Source organism: Ailuropoda melanoleuca, chromosome 3 (assembly GCF_002007445.2).
Source record: "Ailuropoda melanoleuca isolate Jingjing chromosome 3, ASM200744v2, whole genome shotgun sequence".
Taxonomy (NCBI): domain Eukaryota; kingdom Metazoa; phylum Chordata; class Mammalia; order Carnivora; family Ursidae; genus Ailuropoda; species Ailuropoda melanoleuca.
The window spans coordinates 12,824,946-12,839,073 of NC_048220.1; the positions used below are offsets into that span (position 1 = coordinate 12,824,946).

Below are 14,128 nucleotides of genomic sequence, written 5' to 3' on the forward strand. Positions count from 1 at the left end.
AGGTTTAGCTCTGTGTCTTGCCTTGAAAATAAATTTTGAGAAGATATATTAAAATAATAATGGAAAATATGAGGAAATTGTAGTTTTTTAAAAGAGATCACCTTTGCTAAAAGTTATTCTTAGCAAAACTAAGTAACTTTTATTATGGTCTAAAGATAATAAATTAACAAATAAATATTTTTATTATATTTGTAATTATTTGTGATCTCCTTTTTGTCTGTCTTAAAATAGATTCCAGGGCAGTTTTTGATTTCTGAATTGTATCTTGATTTTTTAGGCAACACACATGTTTAAATGTAGCAACACAATCAAAACTTTGTTATATATCTCACTTCATAGAAATATTTGTTTAAAGCAAGAATGTATAACATGTAGTTACTTGACCATACACTTTTATAGAAACATTTTTTGTGGAACCATGGATTAGAATTTATAAGGATAAACTCTGAAAGAAATGTGATTGAAGAAGCATTTCCAGATAACTGAGTGCAGTGATGAGATGACTCAGTGAGGAAGGAACTACTCTCTATGGAGTACTGTTATTTCAAAAGAAAACGGGATTTTAAAAATCCTTTCAAATGTTTGGCTTTTGCTTCTCTGGAAGAAAGTAAAGGTTCTTGGTTAACTAAGTAAAGATAACTAAATTCCATGTTCCTGTTAATGGCAGGGAAAGCCCCCTGGTTTGCAGGAATTTATAAGCTCTGGAGAGTCATTTCTATCATTTTCAAGAGCTTAAGAATTTAGATAACTATAGCAATGGAATTCAAGAGATTATACAGAAAAAGTTATTTTTGCTGTGTTGAAAGCAAAATTTGTTTTTTCTACTTTTAAATTTTTATTTTGACACGTCAATTATGCAAAATTAAAATTAATTTCAATGAAATTTTAATTATGAATAATTATTACAGGAGAAGTGAAAGAAAAATGTCTCCATGGCTACCCAGATTTAGCCAAACTGCGAGGTTGAGAGCAGTGTCCTCCAGACTACCAAGTCTGGCCAAGACTTCTTATCCTACCACAAGGAGTTAGGATCCAGCTACAGAATTAGAGGGAAGAGCCCCCACAAGACCACCATCACTTCTGACACCAGCTGCAGGTTCAGAGACGGAGTTGGTTGGGGGTGGGTTCTCCAAACACCCTCAGGTTCAAAAATTTGCTAGAAAAACTCCCAGAACTTAAACCTATTTATTTGCACACACTGAAACCTACTGAAAGTTCTTGTTTAGTACAGGGAAAGGGTACAAATTAAAACCTGTCAAAGGAAGAGATGCATAGGACCATGTCTGTGAGGGTTCTAACACAAAGCTTCTGTTGTCCTCAGGACACATTACCATCCTGGCATCAATGTGCATAGAGTATTGCCAGTCTCAGAAGCTCACTGAAGCTTTGGTGTGCAGATTTTTTGTTGTGGCTGCAATATGTAAGCATCAGCAGTCGATTGCCCAGCTGATTGTTCCAGATGACTGGTACCACATGACCCCAAATCCCCCATCCTGAGTTACAGGTTTTGTCTTTTTTAGTGTAGCTAGCTGCTGCCCTAAACAAGCATACTTCTATCAGGTATCACACAGGTTGCCTCCAAGAAGCCAAAAGCAAAGGCAGTTCCTCTTTGGGCAAAACCAAGTTCTTTACCACACAATATCCTTCACCCAGGTTCTTCAGTCGGTTTTGATTGTGTTGCTACATTTAAACATGTGTGTTGCTTTATCCTCGGCTCTCGTCTGCCTACCCCTCCTCTTCTCCTCATTTCCTCTTCCTATTCTCTTTCTTCCCCTCTCTCTTTGCTATTGTTTTTGTTGTATTATTACATATGTCTTCTTATCACATATAAGTTTTTCTGTACTTCCTTGAACATATGGAATATTAGCTGTTTTAATGATCTTGTCTGCAGTGGTCCTCCATGTGGGGCAGTTCTACCCTTAGAGAACATTTGATAGTATCTACATTTTGTGTCACATCTAGTGGATATACACCAGGGATGCTACTAAACATTGTACATTATATACAACAAAGAATTATCAAGCCCAAAGTGTCAACAGTGCTGAGATTGGGAAAGCTTGGCCTAGGTCTCATTTGGCTCCAGAGGCATTACCATTCTAAGCACTCTGTCTAATGCTTTTTCTACTAGCGAATCTTTCTGTTACATCTGGTGAGATGAGAACACAAACTATACCTGGCCCAGTATAAGTTGCTTCACAAACTCCTTTCTAGTGAATTTTTTCCCTGGACTTGGTAGATTCCTCGTACACATTGCACATGTTAGTCTTATGCCATAGATTTTAGGAGATCCTTCCAGAGTTCTCCAGAGCACTTAATTCTGTTCATCTCATCCTGTCTTGTATTTTTCCTCACAAATTCTAGTCACAGTAGCCTATGTAAACCCCGAACTCTGTCTGTTCAGGAAGGCCACTGAGTTATCTGGGATCCCTTCCCCCTGTAGCATAGTTAGAAACCATGCAATCAGCTAAAGCGTTCAACTGGTTTGTTTTCACTCTTTCAGGTATTACTATGCTCTACTCCTTTTTGTCCATTGTCTGAAAACTTAAGTAATATTTTATTTAATCCCTTGTTCTAGTTATTTAATCTAGAATGGCAAATCTGATTCCTGTTACTACAGAAGTAGAAATCCATTATTTATTTTGATGCTCAAATTGTCCTTAATTTGGCCAGTGGGAGCCTACTCAGGCTGTGTCTTGTGTCCTTTTGCCATCTAACAGTGAGAAAGATGATTCCCGTTACTCACAATATGTTTACTTACTTTCTCAACCCTAGAATACATGGAAGTTAGTTTCAGAGTTGCTCACTGATGCCTCTGCAAAATACAAGTCTGCCAGCCAAAGTTCAGTATATGTTTAGAGTTCTTTTTTCTTCAGCTTAAGGACATATGGTCTCAAAACTAAGTTTCAAAGTTACCTGGGGTGATGTCAGCAAAAATGGTGGAGTAAAGATGTACAGAAATTATTTTCCCCATAAAAAGCAGTGAGAAACTCTATATTATCAGAATCAACTTTTTTAGGACTATGGAGTTAACCACAGGTTTACTGCAATCCAGAGAGTATTTTTCAAGAAAAATGGATAAATCTTGATAGGAGTGGTGATCTTTGTGACACTTTAACTTTCGCTCTTTGCATCTTTCACTCCTCAGATCCATGATAGTTTTGAAAACCAACAGCCACAATCACAGTGAAAACCGGAAGCCTGGCAGCCACCAGGAGAAGCAGAACAAGGCTGGAGCTTCTTCAACAGTATATGCACTGAGAATTGTCATTATTTGACCAATGTGGTAGTTCACTGGAAGACCCCACTTAACTGAGAACTTGCTCATTGTGAAAGTCTTTTTCCTGATACCACTTTTCAAAAACAGAGGTAATTAATATCACAGTTGCTTGAAGCAGTGAATAATATATTGAGGCAAACAAATTTGGCAAAAAGCTTGAAGGTAAATCTGGAGAATTCAGTATCTCTAGGGACTTTGATGAGTTCTGACATATTTTCTTGGAATTAAGCAAGCCATGTGCTTGCATAGTGCTGTGTATATGTTCGGGAAGAGCAGAGAAGGCCCTAAACTGCCACTTCTAGCTAACCTAGAGGTTCTGCTCTAGCAGGAGATGAAGGCTCAGGTGGAATTGTCAGCTTCCTGGCTGTGTTGAAGGTGTGCCCCAGCATGCGTGAGCACACACATGCACACACGTACACACACACACACAGTCTCTCAGCAAAATCACAAGTATTCCGGGCATTTAAAGAGATCTAGTTATTAGTCCACCACTAAACTAATGAAGCAAAAACTTTAATGGCCGCACACANGCACACACATGCACACACGTACACACACACACACAGTCTCTCAGCAAAATCACAAGTATTCCGGGCATTTAAGGAGATCTGTCTAGTTATTAGTCCACCACTAAACTAATGAAGCAAAAACTTTAATGGCCGCACACAACAAAGAATATAGACTTCACAAGTTCAAAAAATCCACTAAACAACAACAAGCCCTAGAGAGGGGGGATTATCTGATTTTTAGATATGCACCATTATATTAGTTAAAATGACCAGTTTCCCATAAAAAAAACTATAAAACATGCAGAAACAAAGTATGCCCCATATACAGGGGAAGAAAAGCAAACTGTCCCCAAAGAGGTCCAGACTTTGGATTTACTCAACAAAGACATTAAATAAGCTATTTTGAGAATATGTGTAAAGAACTAAAGGAAATAAAAGTTTAAAGAACTAAAAGTCTGAGAACAATGACTTACCATATAGAGAATATCAATAATGAGATAGAAATTATAAAGGAGACAAAAATTTAGGAATTGAACACTATAACTGATAGGAAAACTCCACGTAAGTGGTCAACAGCAGATTGGAGCAGGCAGAAGAAAGTTTTGGTGAAACTAAAGATAGGTCAACTGACATTATCCAGTCTTAGGAACAGGAAAAAAAAAAACGTGAACGACAACAAACCGATCCTCAAAGACTCCTAGGATACCATCAAATGTACCAGCATCAACATAATGAGGGTCTCATATGAACTGCATTTTCACTAATAGCTATAGACTCTAAAAGAATTGAAAACATATTCCAACAGAAACTTGATGATGAATGTACACAGTACCATTATTCATAATAGCCAAAAAGAAGAAACAAGCCAAATATCCATTACTCGGTGACTGGATAAGCAGTAATGGCATATACATACAATGGAATATTATTCAGCCATAAAAAGGAATGGAGTATTTATACATATTATGACATGAATGAACCTTGAAAGCGTTAGGTTAAGAAAGAAGCCGAACACAAAATATGGTTCAGCTTATATGAAATACCCAGAATAGGTGAATCCATAGAGACCGATTAGTAAATCAGTGATTGCTAAGGTCTAGGGGAGGGAGGAGTAATGAGTGACTGCTAATGGGTATGGATGGCTTTCTTTTTTGGATTGATTAATGTGTTCTGGAGTTGGATGGTGGTGTTGGTGGCAGAACTTTGTGAATGTACAAAAATCCACTGAGTTGTGTACTTTAAAAGGGTGAATATTATGGTATGTGACTTATATCTCAATTTTTAGAGTAATAATAATAAAAAGTGACCTAGGTTAATGCATTTTCCCTGCCTTCCTTCCAGATAGTACTTCATTTGAAATGCACCTTAATTCACATTTCTGTTGTGTTTTACTTAAGGGATTTTTTTCTTCCATACTTGGTAATTTAATTTATATTTTTTCGTTATGTGTGTGAAACACGAACATTGTTCTGTAAGTCAGAGCTGCACAAAATGATATACTTTGAGAGGTGGCAATTCCTGCTTCCAGTTGTTTCTTTTCTATTTTACCCCATTTCCACCCGTCCTCTATAAATAATCCATCTTATTAGTCCCTGGTATATGCTTTCTGTGTTTCTGTTTGTACAGATGAATAAATATGTATGTTTATTTCCTGCTCTTAATGCAAAAATTAATATTCCTAGGTGTTTTATCAACTGCCTTTTTTTGAGGCACCTGGGTGGCTCAGTGGGTTGAGCATCTGACTCTTGCCTTCAGCTCAGGTCATGATCCTAAGGTCATGGGATTGGAGCTCTGCAGCAGGCTCCACACTGAGTATGGAGCCTGCTTAAGATTCTCTCTCCCTTTCCCTCAGCACTCCACCCCCACTGTGCTCGCTCGCTCTCTTAAAGAAACAAAAACAAAACAAAACAAAAACAAAAATTTTTTTCTTTTAAAAATATGTCCTGGAAATCACTGCACATTTGTCCATAAAGATTTTCCTTATTTAAAACAAAGAAGCAACAACAAAAAAACTTTCTAGTACCTCATTAGGTAGACCCGCCAATTTATTCAGCTGCTCATCTGTGTCTGATCATATCAGTTATTTTACATATCTCGCAGTTACAAAAAGTGTTGCAAAGAAAATATGAACAACAGTATGTGTTTTCATATTATTGGAGTTAGGTCTTTGGGGTAAGTTCCTAGAAAGAAATGTTAAGTCAAAAGTTAAGCCCATATGTAGTTTTGTTTAAAAACTACCAAATTCCCCACCATGAAAGTTGTGCTTAACACCAGCAACACAAGAGAAAGTCCTATTTTCCCACAACCTCTCCAGTAGAGTAAAGTGTTTTACATTTTGAATTCTGTCCATTGGATAGGTGAGAAATGTTACCTCAGGGTAGTTTTACTACGCATTTTTCTTATTATGGGTATTATAGTAGAATACTCGTTAAAAATTGTTAAGTGCCTTTTTTGTATCGATTTTTGTGAATTTTTTCATGTCTTGCCCAGTCTTCCACCAGTGAGTTTTTGTTGTTGTTGTTTTTTACCTTCTACCATAATTTTTAAGATTTTTTTATAGATCACATATACTGGCCCTTTATCTGTTATGTATATGACAAATATTTTTTTCCCAATTTGTCAGTTGTCTTGATTTTATTTGTGTTACTCACTTTATTATCATGTTGTTTTCCTGTCATTTATTGTTTATAGTCAGATGCTTCAATTTCTTTATTTCCTTTTATTTCATTTTTGCATATGAATTTGAAATCATAGTTAGAAAATCTTTCCCTACTATTGTTTGTTTTCTACTTAATCTGACATCAGTGTTGCTGTCCCTGCTTTTATAGTGTTCCCATTTGCCTGGAATACATTTGACTATCCCTTTCTGAATCAGTCTGTTTTAGGTATGTTTCTTGAATGGAGTGTATGATTAGGTCTTGATGAGCCTAGTTGAAAATCTTTCCATTTAATAGGCAAATTCAACCCTTCCTCATTTGTTGATAAGTTCAGTATGTTTGCTTTCAATTCTATAGATTTTCTTTTTTTTTTTTTTAAAGATTTTTTTTATTTATTTATTCGACAGAGATAGACAGCCAGCGAGAGAGGGAACACAAGCAGGGGGAGTGGGAGAGGAAGAAGCAGGCTCATAGTGGAGGAGCCTGATGTGGGGCTCGATCCCATAATGCCGGGATCACACCCTGAGCTGAAGGCAGGCACCCAACTGCTGTGCCACCCAGGCGCCCCAATTCTATAGATTTTCTTATGCTATAATTACTGTATTTATTATATTTACTATTTCTCTTCAAACCATATCTGCTATGCTGTCTTTTTAAAAAAATAAATTTGGTGTGTAGGAAGGTTAATATTTCTATTCTAGTGGTTAAACCATTTTTAGTGTCCATTGTAGTTTTTTTATTTGCAATCTGTATTATCCATTTTTAATGACATTCTCTTTCACCTAAATTACATTTTTTAAAAGATTTATTCATTTATTAGAGAGAGAGAGTGTGTGCCCACAAGTAGGGGGAGGAGCGAAGGGAGAGAATCTTCAAGCAGACTCCCCACTGATCGTGGAACCCAATATGGGGCTCGATCCCACAACCTATGAAATTATGACCTGAACCAAAACAAGAGTCAGGTGCTCAACCTACTGAGCCACCCAGGCGTCCCTCACCTAAATTACATTTAATGAGTTTATTCTCCTTCTCTCCTTTCATTGACTTTATTTCTCCTCCCATTTTTAGTTGCATTATTTTTACTTCATCGGAACATAGAACATGCAATATAGAGCATGTTATGTAACATTATTCTACCCTTGCTGCACTTTAGTTTTCATCTTAGATTTTCTAAGAAATATATATTAAAGCTGAATTGCTCAAACTTTCCCAGTCATTTTTTGTTTGGATGAGGTTTATTCTCTAGTAGAGTCCTCAAAAAAGGACTCATGGAAAGAATTCTTTGAGTTCTTGATGGTCAAAATCTTTGGTGGTTTTCACACTTCAAAGGACGTAGGGTGGATCCCGTGATTCTGCCACTCTTCTTTGTGGCAGCTAAACTCTTCATTGCATCTTCGGTGAATCTTGTTTGGAAGGCTTTCTTGCCCCTCCCCGAGTCAGGAGATGTGTCTCATAGTCTGGGCACAGGATAGGTTCCTTACCCTCCCCAGGGATACAATTTTTGTTTTGTTTTGTTTTTCATTTACACTTACCCAAGCCACAGTGAGTCTTTACCTGTGCCCTCTTGACAGTGTTTGGTGACCTACAGTGATAGGCTTTTATTCAGAGAGTACCGTCAATGAAAACTTGATCTCTGCTTTGTCCCCCATCTGTCTCCTGAGTGCCCAGTGTAGTCCCATGAAACCCCCACACCCTGCAAAGTTCTTGACATACATAAATAGTTCTACTCTTTTTTCTTCTAGTATTTTTTTATAGGTTTATGTTATATTTAGCCTTTAATCTATTTGGAACTTAACCCAAAAATTCTGACGGATTGGCATACCTAATCAAATCAATTAGCACACAACCAATCGATATTTCTCAGTATCTCCTGAAGTTAGGTTGGAGTCCTGTGACTTGAGAATTGCTTAATGGAATGTGGATCAAAATTGTGTCAGCCACTTCCAGGTCTAGCCCATCAACTCTTCTTCTATCCTCCACTCTTCTGTATCCCTTTGCTGGATGTCAATTCCCGGCAAGACATTAGATGTCTTTTTAAGACATAACAACATTTTAAGATGTAGCAACAACCATCAGTCTGGGAACCTCAGTACCTGAGAATCATAGTCATCTACTTATTCCTCCCACTTAAGCCAACTGGATTTAAGTTACCAAAACAAACACCTATCGCGTTAAACCAGTGAAAATTAGAAATTATTTTTTGGTACACAGGTACTGTTAACTCTGACTCCAAGATGGTGGTGGAAGGAGGATGCTACTATAAAAATAAATCCAAAGTACATGACATTCGTTGGTCCAGCAATTGATCAAGACGAAAACTAATATCCAGTATTAGAAAATAAGATTTGTGTAATGCAGTGATGAAACAGTTTTTTAAAAGGTCACTTGCAACAACTTGGAATGTGAACCATGTGCCCTTGACCCTATAGCTCCAATGAAAGGCTAAAAAGGTAATATTGGTAGTGAGTGTTGACATTTACTACCTGCATTTATCAAGGTGATTGAAGAAAAGAGGAGGGATGTGACAAGAATTTGTTACCTTGCAAGTACCAAAAAAAGAGAGAGAGAAAGGTGGAAAAAACCATTGCTTCTAGTCCTAGACTAGTCTTACTAGTCTAGTAAGAGATTATGCACAAAGGTCCAGTAAGAATTCTGGCTCCAGCATAGATCCGAATAAAATTGTGGTATTTCCTCCTAAACATGATAGCTTTAAGACAGGGGACAAAGGATGGAAAAAGTAAGTCAACCTTGAGAATTATATTTAGGAAAGAACTTTGGGAGATGCTACTAGCATATGTAGCTGAATAGATACCTTTCTCTCAAAAATACAGTCTGTTTATTTATAATGCCAAAAGAAGTTGCAAGTCTTTTTTCGGCTTTTTGGTGCTCTATCATTAGAAGTATTGCGGGGCTCCCAAACTTGCTCAGGAAGGAAATGGGTTGCAAAACTTTAAAAATCTCCAAGGGGGTCAGGCCCCATAATTTATTTCAAATGTGCTAATGGACAAAAAACCTGCTAAAGAGTAGATCCAGAGCTATGAAGAACGTTGAATAAGTAGTTCCTCCCAGATAGCAAAGTTGAAATCAAGGATATATTCTTACTGCCAGGTTAAAAAGACCTCAAAATCCCTGCCAGAAGTTTATCATAACCACAGTAGACCAGTGCCTTCTGCGTGCCTCTGATGTATCCTTCCCCAGATGTAGTTTTTAGTACAAATTTATCCTTGCTTGACCGTAGTATGTTGGGCTAGGTGGCAGTAGGGAGATTTCTGTAACTTGTGTTGTTTGTGCAAATATCACTGAATATCAAGGAGCTATATCCATATATGAACCATGTCATCATTCAGAGATCTCGGACTTGAAGCTGGTTGCAGTAACTGGGTGGAATTTGGGGTTGTGTCACTCGGGGAGCAGGAAGTGTCCTCTAGTGGTAGGATACTTGGTAACCAGAAAGACATACCGTATTAGACCTAGCCAAGTCCTCACTTCATCTATTTCTTCTTTCGTTCATACCTGGCTAACTTATATTTCCCAGCCTCTTGCAATTAAGGAAATGCTGACCAGTGGAATGTAGGTAAAATGATTACATGATGTTCACCTCCCCACAAAATATTCTGGGCAATCTTCCACATTTCTTCCCTTGTTTTCCAGCAGGATGTTGACATCCTGGGCTCCCTTGCAAGATAGCTTTTGAAGATGAAGTTTCTGCCAGCCAGGGTCCTTGCATGATTGCATGGAGCAGATCCCCTCAACCCAGCCCTGCACCTGTTGAGCTTTACATGAGCAACAAGTAAGTATTTGGTTAAGTCACTGAGATTTGGGGGGGTTATTTTAATGCATGTATGGTATGTGGTGATGATCTAACTATTCTGTTTTTCCCAGTATGTGTATTGTGCTAATGCTACTTTTGTGTAGTTGGGTCATCCTTTCCCTACTGACTTGAAATGTCATCATAACAATCACAGGAATCTTAGGCTCTCTTTTCCTCTATTTCTCTGATCCAGTATTACATTCTAAATTATTATAGCTCGTGAATGGATAAAGAAGATGTGATATATACATGGTAGAATATTACTGAGCCATGAAAAAAAAGAATGAAATCCTGCTGGTGGTGACCAGAGGGGAGGCGGGTGGGGGGATGGGAGAAATAGGTGATGGGTGTTAAGAAGGGCACTTGCTGTGATGAGCACCGGGTGTTGGATGTAAGTGATGGATCACTAAATTCTACACGTGACACTGATATTACACTGCATGTTAACTAACTGGAATTTAAATAAACTCTAAAAAAAATAAAATAAAATAAAATAATAATTTATTATAGCTTTGTATTTTCTTTAGACACCCACTAGCCTGGTTTACTCATATGTCTTTTTTTCTCAACATTTTTTTGGCTATTCTTAATTCTTTTCCTTATAGACATTTTAAAATCAGCTAGTAAATTTTATTTTCAAAAATGATGTTGGAGTATTAATTTTGATTACTCTGAGAAATTATTTGTGACCTGGGAAGTCCTTGTTACTCCCACAGAGTTGCATAGAATGATGGGTCCACTTCTGTGAATGGGCCTAAGTTTTAGAATTGTAGAAGAAATGATGTGTACACGAACATGTTTGGTAGCCTACGTATGACGTCATCACGCAGAAATTAAGTAGCCTTAAGTCAGACTCTGGAATGTTGTTTGTAGTTTGAACATGTGTTTCTCTTCAAGGGAAAACTTGTTTTGAAAGAAAGTCATTCTCCATGTTGTTTTCAGGATTAAATTAAAAGGATGTTTTTTAGTAAAGACGGCCAAAACTTAGAGGGTGAGTGAAGGAAGGAGGGTTATTTATGTTTATTTTTAAACTAAGCATGGTATAAAAATTCAGTGTTTGGCTCAACTCTCCCTATTATGGACAAAAGTTCATAGTCCTCACATATACCAACAACAACCAGTTTGTTTCATGTCTGAAATAGGTGTGGACTAGTTCTGAATTTTTTTTTTCATCATTGGCACTGCTTGTGATAAAGGAGAAGTTTTTCAGGCCCTATCAAATTTTCAGAGATTTTGTAAGCCCTGTAATTGCACTATTGTGATGGAATTTACTTTATTTAGTGCTTGAATTAATGTTCTCCACCTTGATATCTGCATTGTTCCTTCCCTCAGTTTCCCAGGTCTCTGCTCAAATGTCATCTTATCAGGGAGACCTTCTCTGACCTCCCTTCAAAAATATCAGTTGATTATAAACTCCCTCCTTGCTAGATTTTTCTTCTTTGACATTCACCCCCTTACATATATATTGATATAGCTGTCAGGCTCCCCATCCAGAATATAAGCTTTGTGAGTGCAAAGACTGTTTCCTTCTCTGCCATGTCCCAAACTTGTATATAGTAGGTTCTCAGGTAAATATTTGCCTTTTGAATACATATACTGTAAATATTAGAATAAATGTTAGTTTGAATAAATAATCATGGATATTTACAAGTTTCCTTAGTTTATTGACTCCTATAATTGAATAGCTACAGCTCCCAGTTAGGAATCTATCAGAGTGATCCGAGTAAGAGAGAGGACGGCTTGGACTTGGGCAGTAGCAGTGGAGAATAAAAATGGGAGAGAAGATAATGCCTGATTATAGAGGAGAAGGTATGAATTAATCTTCTACAAAAAGTATGAGAATGATTGAAGTAAGAAACTGGCATGAGTCCTGGGTAGCATTAGGAGCACATTCAAAGTTCATTGTCATTAATTTAAAATCAGAGCAATCAGCACAGCTTGAATTTTCTTTTCTGGGCCCTGTTTTTTGGTCATATTTATTTGGGGCTCTTAGTATTTTTGTTACTGATTTGTAGGAGCTCTTCATATGTTAGAGCAATAAACCTTTTGCCTGTCATGATTTGCAAGTAGTTTCATTTTATCATTTGTCTTTTGACTTTGATTTTTTTTTCCAAAAAGAATATTTGTTTTTATTCATGTTATATGTACTTTGAACCTTCGAACTGGCTATGCTGCATATGTAAAGACTGTGAACTTCTGTATATCATCAGTTTCCTCAGCCACAGGTTATCAAACTCTCATTGATTTTTTTTTCTGAAGATTTTATTTATTTGTCAGAGTGAGAGAGAGAGAGCACAAGCAGGGGGAGGGGTAGAGGCAGAGGGAGAAAGAAGCAGGCTCCCTGCTGAGTAGGGAGCCTGATTTGGTGGGGGGGCTCGATCCCAGGACCCTAGCATCGTGACTTGAGCTGAAGACAGATGCTTAACCAACTGAGCCACCCAGGCACCCCTTGTAACTCCATTTCTCTTACCTAATTAGAATGGCTCCTACCTCCAGTACAACGTAAAATGACAGTACTGAAAGTAGACCTCCTGTCTATTCCTGACGTTAATAGTAATAATCTGGTGCTTCATCTTAAGCATGAAGTTGATTTTTAGATGTACGTAGATATGTTTTATGATATTAAGATCTATTATTTGGTGTATTTTTGTAAATCAAGAATGGATGTTGAATTTTATCAAATACCTTTTGAGCATTTATGAAAATGACCTATGTGATTTTTCTTTTTTTTCTTCAAAGACTTAGTGGAGAATAACTCTGAAAAAAGTATTTCAGCCTGGTGCATTTTGACAAACTTTCTCTATTTTTTCTATATTAATTTGTTTAGATTTTCACCTGAACTCAACTTATATATATATATTTGAAAGTAGTTTTTTAATTCATGATGTATTTTATTTGCAGAGCAAAACAATATAATCTCTTGGTTGTTTTTTTTTTTTTAAGATTTTATTTATTTATTTGACAAAGAGAGACAGCCAGTGAGAGAGGGAACACAAGCAGGAGGAGTGGGAGAGGAAGAAGCAGGCTCCTAGCGGAGAAGCCTGATGTGGGGCTTGACCCCAGAACACCGGGATCACGCCCTGAGCCAAAGGCAGATGCTTAACGAATGCACCACCCAGGCGCCCCAATCTCTTGGTTTTTAAAATTACCTCTGCAAGTTTGGGGTAGTGTGCCATCAACTTTTAAAAGTAGAACAGCCAGTTATTTTGGCAGTGAGATGGGTTTATTTGGGAATAATAGAAGGATTGCAATTCAGGACATGCAAGCTATGGCAAGTCATAGGCAAGTCCAGAGATCAAAGGAGAGGGACATTATCTATAGGGAAAAGGAGAAAATTGAGAGGGGCTGCTTTGTACCCAAGTCCACTGGAAGGAAGTGAGAATTCAGGGTGGCGATGGCTTCTCATTTACTGAGTTGCTATCTATAATTGTTGCTGGTTGAGGAGAAATCCTTCCTTCCTCCTGCTGGAGCAGTAAAGTAGGCTTCTTCCTGTGGGGGAAGGCAAGGTAGGTCTCCTGTTGGGAGTTTGCAATTGAGGACAAGTGGTAGGGCATGAGAGCTCCCCCTTCTGTCCTCTGACTGTATCTTAAATGAGGTTGCTTGTATTCAGTTTTGCTAGTCTTTTGTCTTATTTTGCATGTCTGTGTTTTACACGTTTTTTTTCTAGATTATATAGTTAATTACACAGTTTTTTCTTTGTGCTCTCTTTTAACCATATCCATGGATTCTGATACATGGTGATTTCTGTGCCACTGGTTTTCTCTTTCTACCTTTTTTCAGTCGGATTTCAAATTTTTTTTCCCATTTTCCTTCTCTGCTATTTTGGAATTTCTTTTGGCAATTACCCTTTAAGTTTTAAAGTGATTATTTTCTT

General features: G+C 37.4%; 1 protein-coding gene across 9 annotated transcripts in view; it reads left to right on the forward strand.

Moving 5' to 3' along the window:
* SRFBP1 (serum response factor binding protein 1) overlaps positions 1-14,128 on the forward strand; it is a 97,526-nt gene that overhangs the window by 61,301 nt on the left and 22,097 nt on the right. For 8 of the 9 annotated variants that reach the window (XR_004623991.1, XR_004623984.1, XR_004623987.1 and 5 more), the window contains 2 exons: positions 3,146-3,366; positions 10,095-10,233. The gene's annotated coding sequence lies outside the window, so the exon portion shown is untranslated. The remainder of the gene's footprint in view (positions 1-3,145; positions 3,367-10,094; positions 10,234-14,128) is intronic. The other variant, XR_004623983.1, reaches the window with a different exon arrangement.